The 27,955-nt window shown below is 42.9% G+C and overlaps 1 long non-coding RNA gene across 1 annotated transcript; it reads right to left on the reverse strand.

Annotated features, from left to right (window-relative positions):
• Window positions 1-6,215: 6,215 nt before the first annotated feature.
• On the reverse strand, window positions 6,216-20,607 carry LOC124545404. The gene is made up of 3 exons (XR_006967616.1): window positions 20,287-20,607; window positions 19,956-20,190; window positions 6,216-10,151 (listed from the first exon to the last, which is right to left on the reverse strand). It is a non-coding gene; the product is annotated as an uncharacterized LOC124545404 (long non-coding RNA).
• Window positions 20,608-27,955: the final 7,348 nt, after the last annotated feature.

The raw sequence follows: 27,955 nt of genomic DNA on the forward strand, positions 1-27,955 counted from the left end.
GATCAGCTGTTTGTTATTAGTAATGTATTGCGCTACGGAGTCGTGCACAATTGTTGGTAAATTTTCACGTAAGCATCTATCAAAATGTTTGTCTTTGTTCTCAACCCAATCATGAAATTCTTTATTAATATTTTGAAAATGAGCTGTGGCATCTGATTGTAAGATGTCAGTCAGGTGTTGTTCAACATTGTCAAATTTATTCTGTACGTCAGTAATTCGTTTTTCAAGATTGTCATGTACTGAAGGATATGTTTGAATTTGTTCAGTAAGAACTTCACACGTGACATTAAGGTTTTTTACTTGTGTCTGTAAAAGTGCTACGTCAGTTGTAGTCTTTTCTTGTCTCGTATTGAGCTGGGAAAATTTAGTACTGAGTTCGGTCATCTGTTTGGTCAGTGTGGCGTCTATAAGTTCCACACGCTTACATAAAGTGTCATTACCTATCTTGATTGCTATGAGATCAGATTTGATTTCGTCATTTTGTGTTTTTAACTGTTCATTTTGTGTCTCTAATTGTGCCTTTAAGGTTGCCATGTTTTCGGCGTTTTGTTTCATTAGCATTTGTAACATGTCGGCAATGTTTACCGTTTGCAAGGTCTCTGCCCCCGCCGCGTCATTAGACGTGACGTCATGCATTAACATGGGCTCTGATTGAGATTTTGAAATTTTTGTAGTGGACGGCCTATCGTCAAAATTTTCGTCAACACTTGCGTCAATGTTTGATGAATCGTCACTACCGGTTGCTGTCGTAAAGTCATTTTCTAACACTTGTCTCACGTCCGAGTCGGATTGCGTCTGAATAGTACGTCCTTGCTGTTCCATTTTTGCGTATTGTTTTCTAGTTATTACCATGCCACACGTGATATATGTTTCAAGAAAATTTTTGACACTGATTTTAAAATAAAATGTAGTTGAGCATGAATCGCTCGTAGCAACAATGGCTGTCTGTTAATTTAAAAATATTAACTGAATTTGAGATTATTGGTAATGGCTGCTGGCCATGTTACATGATATCGTACAGAAGTCGGCCATATTGTACACTCGTGTATTGGTATTGTTGCATACGTTATTGTTTAGGGAAAAGTACTGAGAATGAAATTTATCACTGAAACTGTTATGTAGAAAAGAAACACTACAGAATTTACTGAAAAGCTAATACACTGAATTATACGTCTGGTCAAGCCTACCAATGCAAAGATGCTGCGTCTTACCTTATTTTGCTGGAAGTTTCATTGCGTCTTCCCGCAAAATTTCAGACTTGGAAAATATCTTCAGATTTTGTTATCTCTCATACATTGACGTCCAGGTCCAGAAAGTTGATTTTTTACATGAAACAAAGAGAACAATGTAACAAATGACAAAATAACAAGTCCGACACGCAGTCGCCAATATAAAATAAATAAAATTAAAAAAAATGTTATTTTAAATATGTTAATTATTCTATCTGTATGATGGTGATTGTGATTGCAATTGTATTTGCTTATCTGGAACGTGGACGTTTAATTATTCGGTATCAGACGCTTGACAATGGCTTTTTCGTAAAGGCAATGTTACTCGTAGTTGACCGTGAAATAAAACTGAATAATCGGACTTCGTAATTAAATCGTTTCCAAAGACTGCTGCGGTAGGTGCGGACTCATAATCTAAATCTCAATATTACAATAATTTGCCAGCCATGCCAATACGTCGTACAGAGGTGATTGTCTACTAAACATAAAAAAAGTTACACAGTTAGTTAAATCAGATATATTCAATGAATAAGCCTACAGTTCATAATCCTACTTACTTTTATAAATATAATTCTTTACAGAATCGAGTGCCTAGTGTGGTTGCAACTCGCAGTATTCTTCTATAACATGAAATATGGCGGTGTGCCAGACAATAAAATAAAATACGTGCTTCTCGCACCACTTCAACCAGAGCTCTCTCTTTCTTAATCAAACATAAGAGTAACGTAATTGTGCTTTTGTTTTATCAGCGACACAGCGCTGCAGTTGTGTGCCATAGGCTTTATTTATGTGTCACTGATTATTTATTTAATTAATATTTCGCGTTTCCGCGGAAACTCACGCTCGGCATGCAAATGTGCCTTTATAACTTCCGTTTTTTAATTGTTTGTTATTATATGTTAACCAGTACCAGCGTCATTGCATATTCTACAACTCAAATTAATTTCACTGGCAAAGTGTTGATGACAGTGTGTGAGGGAGAGGGGTCAACGGAAGCGTCCGATTCCCCCGCCTGCTCTTACCCATAACATTGCGGTGTTGTGGTGTGTGACGTCAATACGGCGCCGAGTTTATGATGTTTGACTTCTGAATTTTTGAGGTGTTGTGGTTTGTGGTTTTGTTTTACATAGTTGTAGGCGTTGGTTTTTTTCGTATCAATAGTTGTGGTTGACCTATATGGTCAAGGGAAATGATCGATTCAAATTTTTGTAGTTTTATATGTAGATATTGGTGTTTTGGTATTGTCAGCTGTGGTCAAGGGAAACGTCTGATTCCAATTTCCGTGGTTTTTGCTGTTGGCGTTGTTTTGATATCGTCAGCTGCGGTTGACCTCTTATTTATACGTATTTTCGTGTTTGTTGCCGTGTGTATGTAGTCACATCATAGGCGTCATTATGGGGGCGCATAGAATAACCATTTCCGCCATCTTTATGATCTCGTGGGTCAAAGCAGACATGTGGAATCGGACACTTCCGTAATCCCAGGGAGAGATAGATGTTTTAAAAAATTTACAGTATACCACCTGTGGACAGTTCCATCCTTACAGACATATCATTTGTACAATTGTAAGTGAAGGAATAACATGAAAATAAAATCCATAAGCTACTTGGTTGTATGTTGTTCATATTAAGGTATCTCCATACAAAACTAAGATCTTATGAAGCACTCCGTACACATTTTCTCCTAAAAAAATTAAAACCTAGTGTTAATATAGAATGAGGCAATTAAATAATACTACTGGCTCTGTTTTGGGCTCGTGGAACTCAATATATGAAATTTTGCAGATGTAACATGTTTAGTATAACTTATTGTGAAAGGATATAATCCAGTTTCATGTTTATGACCAAATGAAGAGCATTAAGTTAACAGATTTAATGTGAAAGATTAAATTTTTCAGTACTGAAATTAAATCTTTCCCAATATTCTGTGATAGGTTCTTGTCAACTTGTATCATTCTCTTTTGGCCATACAAATTTATTCCCCTTTCTGTCAAACGATTTAACTACATTTTTTCACATTGTTACATGGCATGTTGTCCAACAATTAGTGCTAATGTTCTCATTCAGAATCTGGTTTAATAATAACCCACTGCATATTAAACAATGAAAAGTTTTCACTAATGCAACAAGCAATGAAAGAATTTATGAATGTTTCTTCTTGAACACTCTGGTTGCCGTTAGGTATAAACTGGAAGTCTGTGCCATTTCCAAACAATAATCTCATTTACTGTATATTTCCTGATGGTACAGAGCCTGTGCACTTGAGTGTTTGGGAGAGACCTGGTATTATTCCAATACAGTTGTACCTGGTCAGCTTAGGTTTTCACCTTCACCACTGGAACTTACATTATTACATCTTTTATTTAGGGAGTTTGTACATTGTACAGAAGACGTGCAGTCAGTTAAAAGTGTTTGTCTAGCTTTCACACAAAGCCAAAGCTGATGCTCTGTTTCCATCACAGAATATTTCCATTACTTTAAGATTATAAGTTTTTTTCCTGAAGTTCTCTTTTCTGATTAAAAGCATGAACACCTAGCTTATCATCTTGCAGATTTGTTATCAGTCTAGTTTCATATTCCATTGCATCTGTGTAAGCCACTGCTGTGTAAATAGTGATTTGTTCATTACTTCAGCATGTACTCCTTGCTTCATTCTGATGAACAATATGATCTCACTTAAATCAGTCTGGAGAGCACAATAATGTTTCCTTCAAACACACTGAATGCTGCATGCACAGTGATGGGTGTTTCACCACCATGCTGGCAAGCGCACAGCATCAGGCTCTGTTGTTGGTAACTGCAGCCAATTATGGCAGTAAATGAGTTAAAGGAACTACTTTATTGTACCATTTCTAAAATATAAAAAGGTGTTTCCAAATATTGTATGAAATTTTTTGGTGGTCTCTAAATGATTTACTAAAACAATGAAATAGCAAACTAACATTTTATACCAAATGTAATGTACCAGAAGTCATGGTTGTTTATCCACTTTCAGCAAATCATCATCTGCCCATTTTCTGTAAAAATATAAATTATACCTCATTATAGTGTTAAATATTGTATAATTTCAGAAATTGTACATTACGACTTTTGAACTGATGCACAAGAAGACAAAATTTATTTCATTTCGAAACTCAGCTTTTTTATTTGACTTTTTGTGGAGTTACAAACCACATGAATGGATTGCTATATCATTTATGCATTTAAGAAAATAAACTGATAAAAGGACACTTATTTATTTTCAAATGGTTCAAATGGCTCTGGGCACTATGAGACTTAACATCTGAGGTCATCAGTCCCCTAGAACTTAGGTTTGAATCCTGCCTCGGGCATGGATGTATGTGATGTCCTTAGAACTACTTAAACCTAACTAACCTGTGACCATAGAGGTCGTGTGGTTCCAGACTGAAGTGCCTAGAACCGCTCGGCCACACCAGCTGGCTATTTATTTTACTGATGAAAATGGAAGTGAAAGACATCATACACTCCTGCATGTTCTTCTGTTAAAGGAAACCACAGAAGAACAAACTGAAATGAAAAGAGGTTGCACCACACTTATGGCCATCATTATTCTTAGCCGATAAAAATCTATAGTAGGGAGGGACACAGTAAAGGGTAACTGGAGTAAGTGAATACATGTATAAAACCCTACAAATTTAGTTTTCAGTAATAGAAGTTCCATTGCTGCACATGGGTTAGAATAATAATTATAATCATTTATCTTGCGATGTGTTAATTTGTTTTCAAACTTGTAACTTTCCACGGAGTTTCCGTATACTTCTACAGATTGTTAGTTTTTCATCACTAACCATGATCATTTAACGCAGCAAGTGTGAAAGAAATCAGATATTTTAGTTGAAAATGTTTACCTTTTGTGTTGTTTTCATCAAGTGAACCGTTAATGAATGTGTTCATTACATTTGTCAGGGAATTGACCCATCTGATATAAAATGATCCTCTGGAAGTGAAATATGTTGTCAGTATTTGCTCTCCTCGAAGCTGCCACTTTCGGAACAGCTGCAGTCGAGGTATTAATGAATTATTGGAAGATGCTCTAGGGTGATATACATATACCAGTAAATGCACAAGTAGGTACATACAAAAGAAATTTACTCTTCCTCTGATATGTACATAGTAACTCAGGATTAACATAGTCTTCTACAGATCAATAACTTTAAATGGTGGTTACAGAGTTATGCAGTTAGCTCAGTTTTAAATTTATGTGGGTTCAAAACTCTAACTTTCACATGTGTTGAAAGTTTATTGTGACACAACAAAAGCACTTCCCTAGAAATTGAATATGGGTGGGAAGTCTATGTGTATTGCATATTGTAACTTGTAATGATTATATATTTCATGATTTATCTGAATTTTATTGTGATGTTTGTCTCTGTTAGTTACAAGTATTGCCACTTCTCTTCAAAGGCCTTCTGCATAATGCTCCAAGTGCTAAAAAATTGTTGCTTGTTCATGCCAAAGTAAAAGGTTTGGATATTGTAGTACATATTAAAGTATTTTCAGCTAGTAAAATATTTTGAGAATATGAAAATTTTTGGTATTCCAGATTACATCTAATAGTGCCACCTAGAGTAAAATAGACAGGCTCTTGTGGTAGCACTTTCATTTCTCTGTACCTAATGAAACAACTTACTATACTTTAGGTGCACAAGAGCAAACACATTTGATAATTTAGTAATTCATAAGTACATTCTGAACATTATTTTCTCATCAATTTAATTTTTTTTATACGACTGCACCTTGAGTTACAAAGATCATGTGATAAAGTTCGCTAGTAAGAAATGGTTATGAAATTTCTTGTCATCCAGATTAACAATACAGATCCAAATGAAAGTGTCTTATGCAGAACACAATCACAAAGCTATTACATTACTGTGAAGTTTCAGCAGCACCACTTCAGATCTCCCACACAATTACTAGTTTGCAACTATGTGAAATGAGCAAGGAAATAAAATAAAAAAACCACAAATTCTAATACGACATACTTTTATTGCCTCAGTAAAATTTTTATAACAACTTAATACATCAGAATCAAACAAATGTGGAAACAAAGTGTAAGTGACATACAAGTGGACTTCTGATAGGTCAAATTGTCAGTTGGCTTCGGTAGTGTGATACACACAACAGTAATGCTGACTTCAACAGTCAGAAATAATTTCGGTGTGCTAACTCTATTATAAATGATTAAAAGATTTTTCAGTGCTTACTACAATGAAACAACTCTGAACATTTCCAAAGGGACAGAAGCATGTGTCCCAGCTTCACCCAAAATAATAATCTTTCTTGAGTGTTTTGAAATAACTCAGAACTCCAATTAAATTATGATTACTGTTGATTGTGGGACCCAAACATCATTACTGGCTCACTTCCCATTTTCCAAAAATACTGAGAGACTTCAGCAATGAAGACAATACTCATGAGTAAAATTATTACAGACAAATAACTCCCAAAGGTCATTTAAAAGGGAAAAAAAGTAACAGACACAAATACAAATAAATTAGTGTATACATTAAATAATACCGTCCAGTGTGCCAAGCTCACAGTGAGATCATACATGATACATCTATTTACAAAAGAATAAATATGCTAACACGTCACCCACAGATTCTATGTGAAGTGGTTTTCATGGATGTGAAGTAAATAAAGTAGTCTTAAACATATCTTCATTTAAGAAGTAATAATAAAATTTAAATACAATGTGTAAATCCACAATACACTAGTGTACAAAAAATTCTTAACCTTTTGTAGCCACGCACCATCAAACCGAAAATTGGTTTACCACACATATTTACACAGAACGTATTACTCATTCGAACATGCAGAGGTAAAATTTTCCATAAAATTTATGTTATTTGGTACACTTGGTACATCAGTTAGATCTACAAACAAATTTGTGAATGGAGTAGAGGAAGTTGGCCACCAGTTAACTATTTAATCTTCTCTTAAATTGAATGTATTACTAGTTACATATTTTGAAGAGACAAGTTATTTATATGGTGTATTCTTGAACAATGAACACCTTCTACACCAAAGTAACTACATTTACATCTTTACTGTAGATTAGTCTTATTTCTAGTATTGAACCATGAACTAAGCAGTTGATTTAAAGAGATATTGTACATTGTGGCTGTTCTTACCACTTGTATCTGTATGTTGTAATAGTGTTTTAAAATGACAGCTTTTAAATGTGAAATTTGCGGAAACGAGTACAGTTACTGCAAGACTCTGAAAGGCATATATCCACAGTCCACCTACAGAAACTGAGCGAAATGATGCCTTCTGTTACAAGTAATGAACGTTAGTGTACCTGCCACTGCTATTTATGCGACAAGGATTTTACTTGTAAAGGCAGTTTAAAATGCCATCAACAAAATATTCTTGATGAACTACAACAGAAAAGGTTCGAGCGTACGATGTGTGCATTCGAAACCAATTCTAAAAAGTGCTGGATGGATCTTTCCAGTCTGCACAAGCATTATGTGTGAAACCAGAAGCCTAGAATTCTCCAGTGAAGAAGAATTTTTAAAATGGAATGTGCAACACATTTCAAATTTGTTAAAAGCTTTGGCACTAGCTATTATATTTGCCATTTCTCAGGTCAGTTTATCTCCAAAGGTGATGGGCGCAGCCATCTAAAATTGACAGGAGCAACAAAATCAATGGAAATTGCCTGAAGAGATTTAAGTCTAATGCAAGGAAGGAAACTGCCATGTTAATTTTCTGTCCATTCATGTTGGTCACCATCTGGACCTAAGTCATCTGAATTTGACAGAAAAAGAACAGATGAAGATAGCTGAAGACATTGCTGCAGGAATCCCGTTTCCTGCTGTCCATAAAATTCAAGAAACAGTGCAGAATTCAAATTTTGAGAATTTCGGGAGAGTGCATCTTACATTGATGCAGGATTTGCATAACATTGACTGACTTTGTAGCTGCATAAAACCTGTCTTCAAACAACCAAATGATGTGATCAGCAGTGACAGTTGGGAGCAAGTGCAGCAAAATGAAAATCCATGTGTATTGTTCTATAAGCCTCAAGAAACAATTAATGATCTACAACCTCAAATGAGAAGTGAAGACTTTGTGTTAATTATAATGAACAATATAATGAAATATTAGCTAAATATGGAAGTGATTGTATTTGTGTTGATGGAACTCATGGCCTAAATGGCTATGATTTTCAAGTTACCACAGTACTTGTACCAGATGATATGAGGCATGGATTTCCATGTGCTTTCCTCATATCTAACAGGAATGACTCAGATGTTTGAGTATATTTTTCAGTTGTGTTAAGTCTCAGTTGAACAGATCTCAGGTTGGACATATTTCCCCAAAAGTATTCATGACAGACCTGGCAGAATCGTATACTACCGCTTGGAACAAAACAATTGGACCCCCTAAAATGAGACTTTTCTGTACCAGGCATGTCGATAGAGCCTGGAAGACAAATAATAAGTGGAAAATTCAAAATTTGGACAAGAGAAACAAGGTGTACAAACTTGTTAAGTCGTTAATGCAGGTAAGAGACGTTGCTGTGTTTCAAGAATCGTTGGTAAAAGCATTGCAGAAACTCAACAGCGATTCAGAGACTTCAGAATTTGGTCACTACTTTAAGAAGTATTATGAAAAAAATGTGAAGTGTTGGGATATTGTCATAGGAGAGCCGGACTCAACACAAACATGCACCTGGAGAGAATGCATAAGACATTGAAATATATACATGCCAATGCAAAGCAGGTGAAATATTTGGATAAAGGTCTATCTGCATTGATGTTGTTTGTAACAGCAAAGCTGTTTGATGAGCTCATTGTCGATTTGAAAGAAAAACTAACAAGTAAAATGATAAGCATTCACTGTAAGCACAAATCCAGTATTTTTTTTATGAATAAGGACTCAAGTAGGAATGTAGGCAGATGGTTGGAAGTACCAGCCACAAAGTCACAGTGAATAATATTTTCTTCTACAAGATAAACTTCATGTAACTGTAAATTAGTGTGCACTGACTGTAAAGTGTGCAGTCACAGGTATTCCTGCACGTGTATTTACTATAGCATTAAGTTAAATATGTGCAAGCATATAATGTCTGCCAACTAGCGAGTACAGAAGAAAATCTGTTTGAAATTTCTGAGTTACCAGATGTACTAGTTACAAATGTTGGAGATATGTCTCTTTCATTAATGAGAGAGAAGTGATTCTGAAGCAAGTTAGTTCCTATGCCTGAGAAGTATTGGCTGAAGAGAAGAGAAAAATTATTTCTATTGTTTCTGGTATGTCAGCTACTGAAGTTCGGCTGGCTAACAAAATGATGATTTCATTGAAGGCTAATGTAGGTGCTGTTCACAGCAGTAGTGGTATCTCTTTCATTAGCCCACAAACGAGTCACAAGAGAAAACTTGCACTTCCTCAAGCTGCATACCCATGGCAGTTCCTGATACAGAATTAACCAACAAGTTACTGAGAACACTTCTGGATGAAGGTTTATTGCACATTAGATAGCACATTGGTCTCCTATTCAGGAACATGTTGGTTCTCTTATATGTCCTGCCATCCAGATTTAGGTTTTCCATTATTTCCCTAAATCACTCAAGGAAAAGGCTGGGATAGTTCCCTTGAAAGGCCAAGGCTGATTTTCTTCTCTGTCCTCTGTACCAGAGCTTGTGCTCTGACATCCTGTCAAAGGTGAAGTCGTCAGAAACAAACGTCAATCTTTCTTTCTTCTTCACCAGCCTCTGGTATGGCAGTTCTGCTGATATGTGGGATATTATGCATGGCCAGCAATTGACGCTGCTTTTGCCACCAGCCAAGAATGTTAGCACTCCTAGGTCAATCCGCTCCCATGTCAAGCTGGGCAGTGATGATTGTGATTAAGACTCAGTGCGATGCTGTTGTTGACCATGCACCATCCCTAAATTACAACAGAGTAAGTTGCAATCATGAACTTGTATGAGTGTTACTCATCTAGCTGGATTGAAAAGTAATATATATTACAACTGTTAAACAAATAAATATTTTCTTGTTCTAGCTGGGAATATATCTACATCTTATTGTTTACAAACAATTTTCCTGATAATGTAACTCATTTACCTAAAAATAAATTTCATAAATAAATATTATTTCAGGATCAGTATAAACACATGGTGGTGGAATTAGGAATGAGTGGATAAGTAATTCTGAATGTAGCAATATAACTCTCAGCTGAAAGCCTTTTTGATTCTACTTTGCAGTACATATTTTACTTTTTTTAAAAATCCCATTATTTCAAAAGTTATCTGTAACCAAATTTCTCATATTCCAGAATGTTTTATTTTTAACTGGTTGTTATTTCCATAATACAGGCACATAGTTTTGTATCCCTAATTTATCAGGGAACAAAAATGCCTTTTGCATGTGGAAACAAGTAATAATTTCAAACTTGTCGTTAATCCAAGTAACATCCTGACACAGATGCTAACAGAGCAGATACTAAGTCTCACTGCTTGTCTTTTGGATACAGATATTGATTATTGTTTGAATGGGGAGAGGGACCACATGGTGACGTCATCGGTCCCAAGATCCAAAATGTCACAGGCTGTGGGAGCAACACACCAACAGCACAGTCTAGTCGATGGCAATAGAAAACAGTCAAACAAAGAAGCAGAAGGAACACTGGGGTGGCAGGAAGAGTAAAGAACAGGAGAGCGGGGAGATCACAATGTGCCTCAATTATGCTATGTGCAACAGGGTGCTGGAATCACTGCAAACCCACGCCGGTCCCCACATCACACCACGACTGTGACACAGTCGGGACAACACCGGAGGAAGATGACACAAGAAGAGGGGGGTGGGGAGGTTGGTTGGTTGGTTTGTGGGATTAAAAGGACCAGACTGCGATGGTCATCGGTCCCTTTTTCCAAAAAAATTAAAACCGCCCAAAGAGAATAAAAAACGAACAGCAAGAAAGACGTCAGACGACACAGAACGAGAAACACTCCGACAGAGATCAGACAAAACAAATTAAAACAACACACAGAGTGTGACGGTCGTTGGTCGACCATAGAGAAAAAAAAGAGGAAATCCCAACCACCAACAACACATTAAAAACTCAGTTTAAAATCAGAGGCTAAAAGCCAGAATCAACACTAAAAAACAAACACTCAGATTAAACTATAAAAACCCCCTGCCCCAAATAAAACACAAAACCAAGTCCACCATGGCAGAGTCATCTACTAAAAGGGCAGGGAGCGTATCAGGCAGCGCAAATGTCTGCCTGAGCACAGTTAAAAGCGGACAAGTTAATAAAATGTGCACCACCGTCAAAACCGCCCCACAGCGACAGAGAGGCGGGTCCTCACGACGCAATAAATAACTGTGAGACAGTCGGGAGTGGCCAATGCAGAGCCGACAAAGAACAACTGCATCTCTGCGAGTGGCTCGCAGGGATGACTGCCACACACGCTTCGTCGCCTTGAGAGAACGGAGTTTGTTTGGCGTGGGCAGATTGCGCCATTCAGTATCCCAAAGCGAGAGAACTTTGCGGCAGAAGACTGCCCGCATATCAGTCTCCGGGAGGCCAATGTCCAGGGTGGGTTCACAGGTGGCCTGTTTGGCTAGGCGGTCAACACGTTCATTGCCCGGGATACCGACGTGACCGGGGCTCCATACAAAGACCACAGAGCGGCCGCAACGCGCAAGAGTATGCAGGGACTCATGGATAGCCATCACCAGACGAGAACGAGGAAAATACTGGTCGAGAGCTCGTAAACCGCTCAGGGAATCGCTACAGATAACGAAGGACTCACCTGAGCAGGAGCGGATATACTCTAGGGCACGAAAGATGGCGACCAGCTCAGCAGTGTAAACGCTGCAGCCATCCGGCAAGGAACATTGTTCGGAATGGTCCCCTAGAGTTAGCGCATACCCAACACGACCAGCAACCATTGAACAGTCAGTGTAAACAATTCCAGAGCCCTGATACGTGGCCAGGATGGAATAAAAGCGGCGGCGGAAGGCCTCTGGAGGGACTGAGTCCTTCGAGCCCTGTGCCAAGTCGAACCGAAGGCAAGGGTGAGGAACACACCACGGGGGTGTACGCAGAGGTGCCCGGAAAGGAGGTGGAACAGGGAAAACCCCAAGTCTGGAGAGAAGCTCCTTGACGCGTACGGCGATCGGACAACCCGACCGGGGCCGACGGTCTGGCAGATGGACGACTGACTGCGGGAACAGGACACGGTAATTTGGATGCCCGGGCAAGCTAAAAACATGGGCAGCATAAGCAGCCAGTAATTGTTGGCGTCGTAACCGCAGTGGAGAGGCACCTGCCTCCACTAGTATGCTGTCCACAGGGCTGGTGCGGAAAGCACCAGTGGCAAGGCGTATGCCGCTATGGAGTATTGGGTCCAGCACCCGCAACGCAGATGGGGAAGCTGAGCCATAAGCCAGGCTCCCATAATCCAGACGAGACTGGATTAACGCCTGGTAGAGCCGCAACAGGGTAGATCGGTCGGCGCCCTAGCGGGTGTGGCTCAAACATTGCAGAGCATTGAGATGCCGCCAACACGCCTGTTTGAGCTACCGGATATGAGGCAGCCAAGTCAACTGGGCATCGAAAACCACCCCCAAAAACCTGTGTGATTACACCACTGAAAGAAGTTCGCTGTTAAGAGAAAGCTGCGGCTCCGGGTGGACAGTACGTCGCCGGCAGAAATGCATAACGCAGGTCTTGGCTGCCGAAAACTGGAACCCATGAGCTACAGCCCAAGACTGCGCCTTGCGGATTGCGCCCTGTAGCTGACGTTCAACAGCTGCAATGCCAGTAGAGCTGTAGTAAAGGCAGAAGTCGTCAGCATACAGGGAAGCGGAGACAGAATTTCCCACGGCCGCAGCGAGCCCGTTAATGGCTATTAAAAACAGGCAGACACTTAAAACAGAACTCTGCGGCACGCCGTTCTCCTGGACGTAGGAGGAACTATATGAGGTTGCGGATAAAAATCGGCAGAGGGCCCCGAAGACCCCATCCATGAAGCGTAGAAAGGATGTGATGACGCCATGTCGTATCGTACGCCTTCCGCATGTCGAAAAAGACAGCGACCAGGTGCTGACGGCGGGCAAAGGCAGTACGGATGGCTGACTCCAGGCTCACCAGATTGTCGGCGGCGGAGTGGCCTTTACGGAACCCACCCAGAGACGGAGCCAGAAGGGCCCGAAACTCCAGTACCCAATTCAAGCGCCAGCTCACCATCCGTTCGAGAAGCTTGCAAAGAACGTTGGTGAGGCTAATGGGGCGGTAGCTGTCCACCTCCAAAGGGCTCTTGCCCGGTTTCAAAACGGGGATGACAATGCTCTCCCGCCATTGCGACGGAAACTCACCCTCGACCCAGAGACGATTGTAAAGGTCGAGGAGACTTCGCTAGCAGTCCACTGAAAGGTGTTTCAGCATCTGACAGTGGATGCTATCGGGCCCAGGAGCAGTATCAGGGCAAGCGGCAAGGGCACTGTGAAATTCCCACTCACTGAATGGAGCATTGTAGGATTCAGAAGTGTTTGTGCAAAAAGAAAGGCTCCGACGTTCCATCCGTGCTTTAATGGAGCGGAAGGCCTGGGGGTAATTCGCAGAAGCGGAACTGATAGCAAAATGCTCTGCTAAGCGGTTTGCAATGACGTCGGAGTCAGTACAAACTGCTCCATTCAGTGAGAGCGCAGGGACGACGGCAGGGGTCCGATAGCCGTAGACGCGTCGAATCTTGGCCCAGACCTGGGATGGAGTGACATGGAGGCCAATGGTGGACACATGCCGCTCCCAGCACTCCTTCTTGCCTTGGCTGATAAGGAGGCGGGCCTGCCCACGCAGCCGTTTGAAGGCGATAAGGTGGTCTATAGAGGGATGTTGCTTGTGACATTGGAGCGCCCGCCGGCGATCTTTATTCACTGCAGCGATCTCAGGCGACCACCAAGGCACAGCCATCCACCGAGGGGACCCAGAAGAACGGGGAATGGCAGATTCGGCGACAGTAACGATGCCGGTGGTGACCGATTGAACCACCGCATCAATGTCATCATTAGAGAGAGTCTCAATACCGGCATTGGAGGAGAGCAAGTAGCAGTCAGCCTTATTCATAGCCCATCTGCTAGGGTGCCCAGAAAAGTGACGCTGTGGTAGTGACAGAAAGATTGGAAAGTGGTCACTACCACATAGGTCGTCATGCACACTCCATTGGACAGACGGTATGAGGCTAGGGCTACAGATCGAAAGGTCAATGGCGGAGTGTGTGCCATTCACCACACTGAAGTGTGTGAAGGCACCATCATTTAAAATCGAGAGATCGAGCTACGACAATAAATGCTCAACGGTGGCGCCTCGACCTGTCGCCACTGACCCACCCCACAGAGGGTTATGGGCGTTGAAGTCGCCCAGTAGCAAGAAAGGTGGCGGCAATTGGGCTATCAGCGCAGCCAGGACATGCTGCGAGACATCACCATTCGGTGGAGGGTAAAGACTGCAGACGGTAACAGCCTGTGGCGTCCACACCTGAACAGCGACAGCCTCTAAAGGTGTTTGGAGAGGGACAGACTCGCTGTGCAGAGTGTGAAGGACATAGAGGCAGACGCCACCAGACACCCTTCCATAAGCTGCCCGGTTCTTATAACAACCCCAATAGCCATGGAGGGCGGGAGTTCGCATTGCTGGAAACCAAGTTTCCTGAAGAGCAATGCAGAAGAAAGGGTGAAGGCTGATAAGTTGTCGGAGCTCAGCTAGATGGTGGAAAAAACCGCTGCAGTTCCACTGGAGGATGGCATTGTCCATGCCTGAGAAAGGCGTGACGGGACTGGGATTATGCCGCTCGGTCACCTGCTGCCTCCGATGGAGCACCTGTGCAAGTGCTATCCATTGCGTCTGAGGGACCGGCGAGATCGAGGTCCTCAGCGGACGCAAGGATCTCCACCTCATCCTCAGACGCAGAGCTTTTAGGTAGCGGTGGAGTAGGTGCCACTGCAGGTGTCTTGTTCTTACGGGTCTTCAAAGTCGTTTTCTCTCGCTGTTCCTTTGGTTGCCGTTGTTGAGAGGGCTTATTGGAGTCAGTCTCCGGGACCGAAGAGGATCGCGATGCCCGTCGACCAGCGACCTGTGGCTCCTTCAGCCACTGGTTGGTGTCTGCTGTGCCGCTGGTAGGAACCTGGGAAGGGAGTGACCCAAGGGATCCCTTCCGAGCGAGAGAAGCCGAAGAAGACTTACGCTTCTCCGGCTTAGAAGTGGTTTAGTGGGTGCTGCTCCCGAGGTAGATGGTGTGGGAGCAACAGCGAGAGAAGGGGCCCCCATCGTCAAGGGGGCAGGTGAGGTCCTCTGACTCTGAGAGCTGACTGTATATCTTGCAGCTGAAGGAGCTGGAGCAGGAGTGACAGTGGAGGCATAAGATGACATCATGCGCACGGGATGTAGCCGTTCAAATTTCCGCTTAGCCTCAGTGTAGGTCAGTCGGTCCAGGGTCTTATATTCCATGACGTTGCGTTCTTTCTGTAAGATACTGCTGTCCGGCGAGCAAGGTGAATGAGGCTCTCCACAGTTGACACAGACGGGAGGCGGAGCACATGGAGTATCGGGATGAGATGGGCGTCCATAATCTCGACATGTGAGGCTAGAAGTACAGCGAGAGGACATGTGACCGAACTTCCAGCACTTAAAGCACCGCATCGGGGGAGGGATATAGGGTTTGATGTCACATCGGTAGACCATCACCTTGACCTGCTCTGGTAATGTATCACCTTCGAAGGCCAAGAGGAAGGCACCGGTAGCTACCTGATTGTCCCTCAGACCCCGATGAACGCACCGGACGAAATGTACACCTCGGCACTCTAAACTGGCGCGCAGCTCGTCATCAGACTGCAAAAGTAGGTCCCGATGGAAAATAATACCCTAGACAATATTTAAACTCTTATGTGGGGTGATGGTAACGTTAACATCCCCCAACTTGTCACAAGCAAGTAACCTGCGTGACTGGGCAAAGGATGCTGTTTTTATCAAAACTGACCCAGAGCGCATTTTGGACAAGCCCTCCACCTCCCCAAACTTGTCCTCTAAATGCTCTACAAAGAACTGAGGCTTCACGGATAGAAACGAGTCACCATCAGCTCTGGTACAGACGAGATACCTGGGCGAATACACATCACTGTCATTCATTGCCTTTCGTTCCTGCCATGGTGTGGCCAGGGATGGGAACGATTTGGGGTCATAAACGTTAGCTTTAAAATGAGCCCTCGAACGCTTAGAGACTGCTGGTGGCTGGCCACCAGCAAGAGAAGATGTGCCACGCTTCATTGCGTGTCATCCACCCTGATGCCACCTACTCCGGCCAAGGGCCCTCCCCACGGGCGCCACCCAGCCACAGCAAGGGCCACCTGCCAGGATCGCCATTGCCGGGAGTCCCGATGCCCCAAGGAGATGGGCATCTACTCCTTGGCATACGTGGGGAGTTAACGGCGCAGGCATCAGTAGAGCGATCTCTGTGTTGTCAGGGGGCTACAACCAACAGGGTACATGGCGGCCCCACCACAACGGACTGGCTACCGTGCTGGATGTTAGGTGACATGTGGTCCATGGTCGCCGTCAGTGCAGAAAGTGGCCCTGCACATAGCTTGGCATAGTGCACGCAGGAGCGTATCCATGCCCAAGAGATTTAGAGGGGGCAGGACTGCAACGCAACGACGAATAAGCTGGCGAAAGTTCTCAACGCAAGATGGACACAATGCACCAAGTAAGGCGCTGTGATATTCGCTATTTTTGGCTTAATTAAAACAGCAAATTCAGCCAGAAGGCAAATACTTGTTTATAAAGAATGATTAATATATAATAAGGCGTCGCATGGCGACGGTGGAATTTTCTAGATAATGTAATTCGTCGTCTTTGGGCGGCAATATAAACAGAAAAGTACGGATGGATATGCGATCCTTCACTATTTTGTTCGCTGGAGAACAAATGAAGCCTTGAGCGCTAAAAAGACTTTTACTGTTTTTCTCGAGTAAGACGGACGCAGATTTGTGGCGGTCTGATCTAATTATTTTTACTAAATAAATAAAAACGTGTTCCGTCTAAGTTTTGAGTGAAGTGTAGGAAGAAGAACTGTTGTAACTTACCGTGACGAAGCACGAGCGACTCAAGAGGACAATGGCTATATAAAAGAGCGCTCAATGGACATGATATGGACATAAAAATCTACCGTCATTGTAGTATTAAGCTTAAGGTACGATATATGTTTTAGTTATAATAAATATTTTTTCTCGGAATACTGAATCATTTAGCAGTGCTCATTTCTATAATCTCCTCAGTATTATTTTCATTTTAATTATGCATTTTGCTAATATTACAGACTCCAAGATCAGCAGTCCAATGTGCGTGTTACCTTGATAAAAAGAAAACTGTTTTATCGTCTTCTTGCATCAGCTTTAATATTGAATTTCTCTTTTGTGTGATGTTACAGTTGTTTTTGCGCCCTTAAGAACTTTCTGGTCCCTTAGGAAATTTTTTTGTCATAACAATAACTTCACAACCGGGTATGATCGTATCTACGATCATGAAGTAATTAGAAAGACGATAACGCAACTTCTTAATCAATAGCACGCTAGTTGTGACTGCCTCAAGCCACGCGAAACCGCAAGTAAAAACTATTCACATCTAATAATGCAATATTTTATGACAATGGTCAATCCATGATTCTTACGCCAATTGTGATTGATAAAACAGTTAGTTAAATCTCAATTTCCAACTTTCCATTGAATAGCAACATCACTTCTATTTTGTAACATCACAGCGCCCTTCCCCAATCGGCTCGCTCTTCGGAAAAATTTTGAGATATGGAGGTCAAACCCGACAGGGGACCATCACATAAGGCCGAAACGTTTGAGACTCCTTTTAGTCGCCTCTTGCGACAGGCAGGAATACCGCAGGCCTATTCGTACCAACGAACCCGCAGGGGGGAGGGGGGAGGAAAGAGCACAAAATGGGGAGGGTAACCCGGCCAGCATGAAGGCAATGATGAAGGCCTCCAATTATGGAAGACAATTCAGGTACTTAAATATACGGGACAAACCACTTTTATGATGATAACCGAAGACAGATGTAACTACGCAAGGTCATCTGCTAACGTCTGTAACCATGGAGAGTGGAAGAGCATTTTTAATGCGAAAGGCCAAAAGGTTGGGGGAGTCTAGTAAAATATGGATGACAATGAAGGGTGGGGGTGGAGGGGGGGGGGGAGATCATTATGGAGTAAGAGGCTTGAGTCAACCTGGTATGACCAATACAAAGATAGCAGAGGATGGTAGATCCGCTGTGGGCCATGCAGTGAGAGTCCCCTTATTGCAAGAAGTTTATTGGGTAGGGGGTGGACCCCAAGAGTCAGCCCAAGACTGAGCAAAAAGGAATTTGTGATGTGAAACCGTATAGCTTTACATCACTGATAAACCATAACCTTGACATTTTCTGGGAGGGTATCCCCTTCAAAGACCAGAATAAAGTGGTCATTATCAGTGTGGTTGTCCTTAGGGCCTTTCTGAACAAAATGAATACCTTGCCATTCCAGACTGGCCTGCAGATCACCAGTTTGGAAGATGAGGTCCCTATGAGGAATGACACCCTGAAACATATTCAAAGGCTGTTGAGGAGTAATGGACATGAAAATGTTGTGAAGATTATCACAGGCATAGTGCCACAGACTGTTCAGCGGCAGAAAATATGATCAATAGAGCAGCCAAACTTGTCTTGGACAGTTTCCACCAAAAATAATGGGCTGGTAGTGGGAAGGTGTCCTTGTCAGTCTTGATGCAGACCAGGTAGCAGGAAGAGATCTCCATCCCAAGCCAGTGAGTCTGACCCTCCTCCCATCAAGGGATATCCAGGGAGGGGAAGTTATAGGTTCAAAAGAGGTAACATGAAAATAGTCATTCCCGACTAAAGGATAGCCATAGAACGGCCGTTTTTCTTTTTTTAAGTTTTAAATGTTTGATACACAAAGTGTTCACCCTGATATCACCAAAACCAATCAGGGGCTTTTCCCTTGTGCACTACTCAGTCACATCAAGGGCCACTTGGAATAGGAGTTGTTGCTGGGAGTTCCAATGCTCCAGAACAACAAGCCACTACTCCTAGGCATACACGGGAAGGTAGCAGCTCAATTATCAGAACTGTGATCCCTGTGTTGTCAGATGACTCAACCAAAAGAGTACAGAACACCCCAAGCACATGAAATGAGTACTGTGCTAGCTGTAGAGCATGAAAAGGACAATGGCATGAGGCCTTACCAGCTCTTCCATTTTTTACCTGAAGCCAAAGACTTCATGTATGGTGGTGTTCCCCATTTGGCTCACACCATGGAGACAAAATTTAGAGGAGTTCAACTCCAAAGAGGGACCAAAAACTCCAAATAGGAAAGTGAAAAGCAAGAAGAATAAAACTGTAAGGGATAGCAAAAAACCAGGATAGCCACGTCAGTATAAGCAAGGAAACAGAGCTATAAAGAAAGGGAAGATAGGAAGGAGTGAGGACAGGGATGGACGAGCACAGGAGAGTTAATGCAGCCTGGAAAAGTAGAAAGGATTCAATTACTAGGAGCCTCATGTGCTCCATGCACAAACTCACAAAATAGTTATGACCCGTCTCCCTGGGAATGGGGACGGGGGATGGATGCAGATATGGAAACACGATCCTGTGATGTTAAAGATAAATAAATAAACGTTTCCGTACCTGAGTATTACTGGATTTGCTCCAAATATCCACTGGCCAAAATGCAAACCTGGGGTACAGAGGTCCGACTGGCCTTCCTGACAAGTCTATTTCTCATACACCACCATCCATTGGAGCAGACAAACTACACAACACTGTTGACACCATTACAGCGGCATACTGTATTGCCATGCTAGGTGACAGTCATGATAATGCATCATAGTATACACAGCTACTCAATGCTTACTCTACAGCCCTGCAAATAAATATTAAATTGACTGAGCATATACGAATTCTGAGATAACTCACAACTCATTTCAATAATGTGCATAACATAGAATCAGTCTCATACCTAGAGTGAAAAGAAATGACGATGTGGCATTTCTGTCTGGGAGATCCTGTGCAGGACCATTCGGTTGCCTACTGCAAGTCTTCACCAGATGATACCACTTTGGTGATTTGCCATTATCACAATTTTACCTTATTTTGAAATGCAACACATAACCCAGCCCCCGAGAGGATAGACTCTCCGACTTGGCAAGGAATTGCACCTGGGACCCTACGTAGCTATCAGTCTCTCTAACCACACAGCTACAGGGACAGACATAGGTGGCATGTTGGCTGTGTTGCTGCCATTGTTCAGTGACACTTGCTGTGCCACACAGACAAACCGATGGGCCCTAAAAGTAAATATTAAATCAGAGTGCAGACATAGTGCATTGGAACAGAAAAGTAACATTGAGCATATGTGAATTTTGGGATGACTCACAGGGCATTTCTGTATAGTGCATAACACTGAATTAATCGCATACCTGGTGTGTTGTGTGTAAGCTCTTGTTTTCATGGTATATCAAAAGCACCTTCCTAAACTCATTTGCTGACAGGTCCTGTAAGTAAACATTAAATCAGAATGCAGGCATTGAGTATTGGAACAGAAAAGAACTATTGGGCATACATGAATATAAGGATGACCCATGAGGTATTTCAGTTTTGTGCATACCATAGAATTAATCTCATACCTGGTGCGGTGTGAGGAAGCTCTTGCTGCCATGGCAAGCTTCCTGCTTCCTGCTCACACTCAGTGTCTGTTGGTTGGTTGGGTTAAAGATTAAAGGAACCAAACTGCAAAGGTCATCGGTCCCTTGTTTCATAAAAACACAGAGCACAGGGAAACTATCCACCAGTCAGGCGAAGCACTAAAAGAAAAATTCCGGGGGAAGAAAAGCCCCATGGGCCATTGTAAGACAACACGAAAAACAGAGCTCAGTAACAAAAACAACATAGAGAACAAAGGCAGAAGGAATTAAAACTACACAGCAGAGGACTGTGGCTGGCTGATCACGAAAATAATAGGATGAGCCAGCCACTCTGCAACACGTTAAAACCTCCAGCCTAAAAGTTTAGGGTGGAGTCGAATTACAACACAAAACTAAGTAAAAGATACAGCTCAAAAGAGGGTGATGTTAAAAAAATTTAAATGGACCTATAAAAGCCGCTTGCGCGAATAAAACTTAAAACCCGATTTGCCATAGAGACATTGTCACCTAAAAGAGAGGATAAATCACCCAGGAGATTAAAATCACGCCTGAGAGCGGTTAAAAGAGGATATTCCAACAATATATGGGCCACCGTCATGTTCGCACCACAGCGACAATGAGGGGGGTCCTCTCGACGCAGCAGATGACCATACGTCAGTCAAGAGTGACCAATGCGGAGCCTACACAGAACAACAGAATCCCTGCGAGAGGCCCGCATGGAGGAACCCCAAACAGTCGTGGTCGCCTTTACCTGCCGCAGCTTGTTGGGTGCAGACAGAGTGCGCCATTCGTCTCCCCACATCCCAAAGACCCGACGATGCAAAACCGTTCGGAGATCAGTTGCCGGGAGGCCGATCTCCGACGGCAGTTTGCGGGTAGCTTCTTTGGCTAACTTGTCGGTGAGTTCGTTTCCCGCTATTCCAACGTGTCCCGGGGTCCATATGAACACCACCGAACGACCACGCTGTTCAAGAGCGTGAATGGATCCCTGGATGGCACCAACAATGGGATGGCGTGGGTAGCACTGGTCAAGAGCCTGCAGACTACTGAGCGAGTCACTGCAAATGACGAAGGACTCTCCAGTGCTGGTACGAATATGCTCAAGGGCACGAAAAATGGCTGTCAGTTCTGCGGTGTAAACACTGCAGTCTTCCGGCAAGGAGCGATGGTCGACATAGTCCGCATGAGCATAAGCGTACCCCACACGGCCATCAACCATCGAGCCATCGGTATAGATAACCTCCGAGGCATGGTATGCGCCTAGGAGAGCAAGGAATTGGCGGCGCAAGACTGCAGGAGGAACTGAATCTTCTGGCCATCGGGAAAGTTCCAGCCGAAGCTGCGGCCGACGAATACACCAAGGTGGTGTATGTGGGCGGACCTGGAAAGCAGATGGAAGAGGCTAACACTCGAGGTCGATAAGGAGCGACCAAACATGGATCCCAATTGTATGGCCTGATCGTGGCCGCTGGTGTGGGATATGGACTGCTGCATTTTCGAAAAGGAGACGATAGTTAGGGTGATGGGGCGAACAATGGACGTGGGCAGCATAGTTGGCTAAGAGTTGTTGACGCCGAATGTGGAGCGGAGGAACCCCAGCCTCAGCAAGTAGGCTATTAACAGGACTGGTGCGGAATGCTCCTGTCGCCTGTCGAACCCCACAGTGGTGAACGGGATCCAGCAGTTGCAACGCTGAGGGCGATGCTGACCCATACGCCACACTCCCATAATCCAGTCGGGACAGCACAAGGGCTTTGTAGAGCTGCAGCAGCGTGCGACGATCTGCACCCCAAGTTGTGTTGCTTAAGCAGCGGAGGGCATTCAGATGCTGCCAGCACTGACGCTTGAGCTGACGAATATGTGGAAGCCAAGTAAGCCGGGCATCGAACAGCAATCCCAGAAAACAGTAAGAGGCAACAACCCTGAGCATGGCATCCTGAAGATAGAGCTCAGGGTGGGGATGGACAGTACGACGCCAAAAAAGTGCATAACACAAGTCTTCGCAGGAGAAAATTGAAACCCATGGGCTAGGGCCCACGCCTGTGCCTTGCGTATGGCTCCCTGGAACCTACGTTCTGCAACACTAATGGTGGAGGAGCTGAAAAAGATGCAGACATCGTCAGCATATAACGTGGGTGAGACAGACGACCCTACTGCTGCTGCAAGGCCATTAATGGCCACAAGCAAAAGGGGCACGCTCATTACAGAGCCCTGTGGAACGCCGTTCTCCTGGATATGAAGTGAACTATGGGATGTGCCAATTAAAACGTGGAATGTCCGCATAGATAAAAAATTCTGAATAAAAATGGGGAGAGAGCCCCGGAGACCCCACCTGTCCAACGTGGCGTGAATATGGTGCCGCCACGTCGTGTCATATGCTCTGGAGAGGTCGAAAAAGACGGAGACGAGGTGTTGGCGTCTGGAAAAAGCAGTGCGGATTGCAGACTCAAGAAAGACCAAAGTGTCAGAAGTGGAACGGTCCTGACGGAAGCCGCTCTGGCACGGAGCCAGAAGACCCCGAGACTCGAGCAGCCAACACAGCCGTCGACTCACCATGCGTTCCAATAGTTTGCACAGAGTATTTGTCAAGCTGATTGGCCGATAGCTATCCACATTAAGCGGGTCCTTACCAGGCTTCAGCACTGGAATGACGGTACTCTCCCGCCACTGCGACGGAAAGACACCATCGCCCCATATGCAGTTGGAAGATGGCAAGAACACACCGCTGACAGTCCGGGGAAAGGTGTTTGAGCATCTGATTGTGGATGCCATCTGGCGGTATCGGGGCACTGTGCCAGGGCGCTCTGGAGTTCCCACAAACTAAATGGGGCGTTATACACCTCAGGGTGGCGAGAAGCAAAGGAAAGCCGTTTGCCTTCCTCCCGGCATGTGAGCGCGCGAAACGCGGGCGGGTTATTCCCCGACGCAGAGGCCCGAACATAGTGCTGAGCGAAATGCTCGGCGATTGCATCGGCATCGGCGAATACCGCCCCGTTGATGATAAGCCCTGCGACACCTGTAGAGTGCTGCAATCCAAAGATGCGCCGAATCTTCATCCACACCTGGGAGGGTGAAGTACGGGAACCAATGGTGGAAACGTACCTCTCCCAGCACTCCTGTTTCCGCCTTCTGATGAGCCGCCATGCCTGAGCACGGAGACACTTGAAAAAAATTAGGTTCTCCAAAGACGGGTGCTGCTTATGTCGCTGAAGAGCCCGCCGACGTTCTTTAATGGCTTCAGCGACCTCCGGAGACAACCAAGGCACTGACTTTCGCCTGGGGCACCCTAACGAACAAGGAATGGTACGTTCCGCACCGAAAACAACCGCTGCAGTCAGTGTCTCAATTGCCACATCGATGGTACCGTGGGGGAGAGATTCAACAGTGGCAGCAGAGGAGAACGTTTCCCAGTTTGCCTTGCTAAATGCCCATCGAGGCAGGCGTTCATGGGATCGACGCTGGGGTAGTGAAAGGAAGATGGGAAAATGGTCACTACCACACAAGTCTCAGTGTCTGTCCTGTAAGTAAACAATTAAACATTAAATCAGAATGCAGGCATTGTATATTGGAACAGGGAAGTAACATTGGGCATACATGAATATAGAGATCTCTCACAAGGCATTTCAGTATTGTGCATAACACAGAATTAATCTCATACCTGGTGTGCTATTTTGGAGCTGTTGCTGCATTGGTTGACTCAAAGTTTGTAGCACATACATACTGACAAGTACAGGATTTTAAATCATGTTCCATACATAGAACAGAAAAATGGCACTGTGTATGTGTGAAATAGAAGATAAATCAGATGCAGTGTGGTCCACTTCATGGAATTACCATCACATAACAGGGATGCACGTTGCATGTCTCACTGCTGTGTGTGCCACTATGTTTTCACTCAGTAATTCTAATGGTATACTTAATTTGCCATACAGAGAAAGCACTTTATTCTCCAAGCATTTACTCAGTGCGGCATATTAAATTTTCATCAGTGTTATAGCAGGCTATTACTTGTGAGTCATCTGCATAGAGGATGATATCAGAGTACACAATGATACGTCATGCTTGGTTCAGTCTAAGTTCAAACTTATTTGCAGGTTCCAGCAATACTGATAGAATGACTGAGTGGAAATACAGCAGCACACCACAGCAAGTAAAAAATAATTAAACTATGCTAACCCAGGAATTGTTCACTTCACCACAAAACAGTCTGTGGAATTTATATGCGAAATACACGATTTGATCAAAAAGAAAAAGTGTCAAAAACATATGTGTATCAGTAATTAAAAAGATATTGTGGAGTTAGCAGGTATACAGGATACTAAGTAACAAAACAAAATCATGAACACCATAAATAATATCATTGAAATAAAATAAACACAAGATATATTTTTTATACTTTCATCAGTCATTACCTAATGTATTATTTTTTGGGGTTCTGAGAAAACTAACTTCCTCAATGCTTTTAGACTACAAAAAATACTATCCAAGCCATAGTGGGAGCTAAAACAAAACCCACAGGTTTTTCAGGGAAGAGTGATTCAGTCACAGACTAAAGCTACATGAAAAAACTCCACATCACATGAACATGAAATTTATAAATAAAATCTGAAAGGGGAAGTATGGCAAAATAGTAATAATAATACTGAAGCACACATGGGAAGATATCTGAACGTTATTGACACTATATCATACTGTAGAAAATGCACCGAATGATGATAATGGCAAGTAGTAGCCATGTTTGTCTAAAGAAGTAACACCATATGCACTACCACAATAGATAATTGTCTTCAGTGATAACCATATTATTATTTTAATATTAACAGCAAAGAGTTGCAAATTAATGGTACAGACCTTCATTCAGAAGTGTTCTCAGGATGTTGTTGGTTTCTTCTGCATTAGGAACTGCCACGGATATGCGGTGTGAGGAACTTGTGCCCCAGAGGAGGTTGTTTTCAACAAAGAAGGTAAGTTTCCTCTTGAGACTTATTTGTGGGCTAATGTAAGAGATACCACTACTGGTGCGAACAGCACCTACGTTAGTCTTCAATGAAGTCACCATATTGTTAGCCAGCTGAACTTCAGTAGCTGACATACCAGAAACAATTGCTGAAAACCTAGAAATAATTTTTCTCTTCTCTTCTGCCAATGCTTCTGGGCTGCAGGAATTAGCATTTCCACTTACTTGCTTCAGAATCACTTCTCTCTCATTAATGAACGACAAGATGCAGTAGCTACAAATGTTGGAGATATGTAATTCAGAAATTTCAAAAGGATTTTGCCTCGTACTGTCTAGTTGGCAAACATCATGTATGTGCTTGCACATATTTAACTTAATGCTATAATCAATATACGTGCAGGAATACCTATAAATGCACACTTTACAGTCAGTGCACACTAATTTACAGTTACAGAGGATATTACTTTCTTCTACAAGGTAAACTTCATGTTATTTTGTGACTGGTACTTCCCAACCTCTGCCTACCTTCCTAATTGAGTCCTTATTCATCAGAATGCTGGATTTGTGCTTACGGCAAATGTTTTTCATTTTACTTGTTAGCTTTCCTTTCAGGCTGACAATGAGCCTGTCAAACAGCTTTGCTGTTACAAGGGACATCGAAGTGGATATACCTTTATCCAAACGTTTCACCTGCTTTGCATTAGCATGTATATATTTCAATGTCTTATGCATTCTCTTCAGGTGCATGTGTGTGTTTTTCATTTTACTTGTTAGCTTTCCTTTCAGGCTGACAATGAGCCTGTCAAACAGCTTTGCTGTTACAAGGGACATCGAAGTGGATATACCTTTATCCAAACGTTTCACCTGCTTTGCATTAGCATGTATATATTTCAATGTCTTATGCATTCTCTTCAGGTGCATGTGTGTGTTGAGTCTGGCTCACACCCTATGACAATATCCCAATACTTCACATTTTTTTCATAATACTTCTTAAAGTAGTGACCAAATTCTGAAGTCTCTGAATAGCTGTTGAGTTTCTGCAATGCTTTTACCAATGATTCTTGAAACACAGCAACGTCTCTTACCTGCATTAATAAGTTAACAAGTTTTTGCACCTCGTTTCTCTTGTCTAAACTTCTAATTTTGTTCATAATATTGGCCCTCCAGGCTCTATCGACATGTCAGGTACAGAAAAGTCTCATCTCAGGAGGTCCCATTGCTTTGTTCCAAGCGATACTATACGATTCTGCCAGGTCTCTCATGAATACTTTTGGGGAAATTTGTCCAACCTGAGACCTAACACAATTGAAAAATATACTCAAAACATCTGAGTCATTCCTGTTAGATATGAGGAAAGCACGTGGAAATCCTTGCATCATATCATCCAGTACAAGTAATGTTGTAACCTCAAAATCATAACCATTTAGGCCATGAGTTCCATCGACACAAATACAATCACTTCCATATTTAGCTAATATTTCGCCTTGTGGGTTGTTCATTTTAATTAATACTAAATCTTTACTTCTCAGTTCAGGGTGCAGACCATTGTTTCTTGAGGCTTATAGAACAATACACATGGATTGTCACTTTGCTGCACTTCTTGCACCCAAGCTTCAACACTGATCGCATCATTTGAATGTCTAACTGACTTTGAAGCCAGGTTGTACACAGCTGCAATATTATGCAAATCCTGCACCGTTTCTTGAATTTTTTGGAGGACAGTAGGAAATGGGATTCCTGTAGCTATGTCTTCAGCTATCTTCATCCGTTCTTTTTCCGCCAGTTTGAGATGACTTAGGTCCAGATCGTGACCAACGTGAGTGGACACAAAAGTAACGTGGCATTTTCCTTCTTTGTATTGGACTTTAATCTCTGCAGGGCACTTTCCATTAATCTTGTTGCTTCCTGTCAATTTCAGATGTCGTCTCCCATCACCTTTGGAGGTAAACTGACCTGAGCGATGGCAAACGTAATAACATGTGGGGCCATCATCGTAAAATTTAGTGCCACAGCTTTTAATGAATTTG

This window comes from Schistocerca americana, chromosome 8 (assembly GCF_021461395.2).
Source record: "Schistocerca americana isolate TAMUIC-IGC-003095 chromosome 8, iqSchAmer2.1, whole genome shotgun sequence".
In the NCBI taxonomy this organism is placed as follows: Eukaryota; Metazoa; Arthropoda; class Insecta; order Orthoptera; family Acrididae; genus Schistocerca; species Schistocerca americana.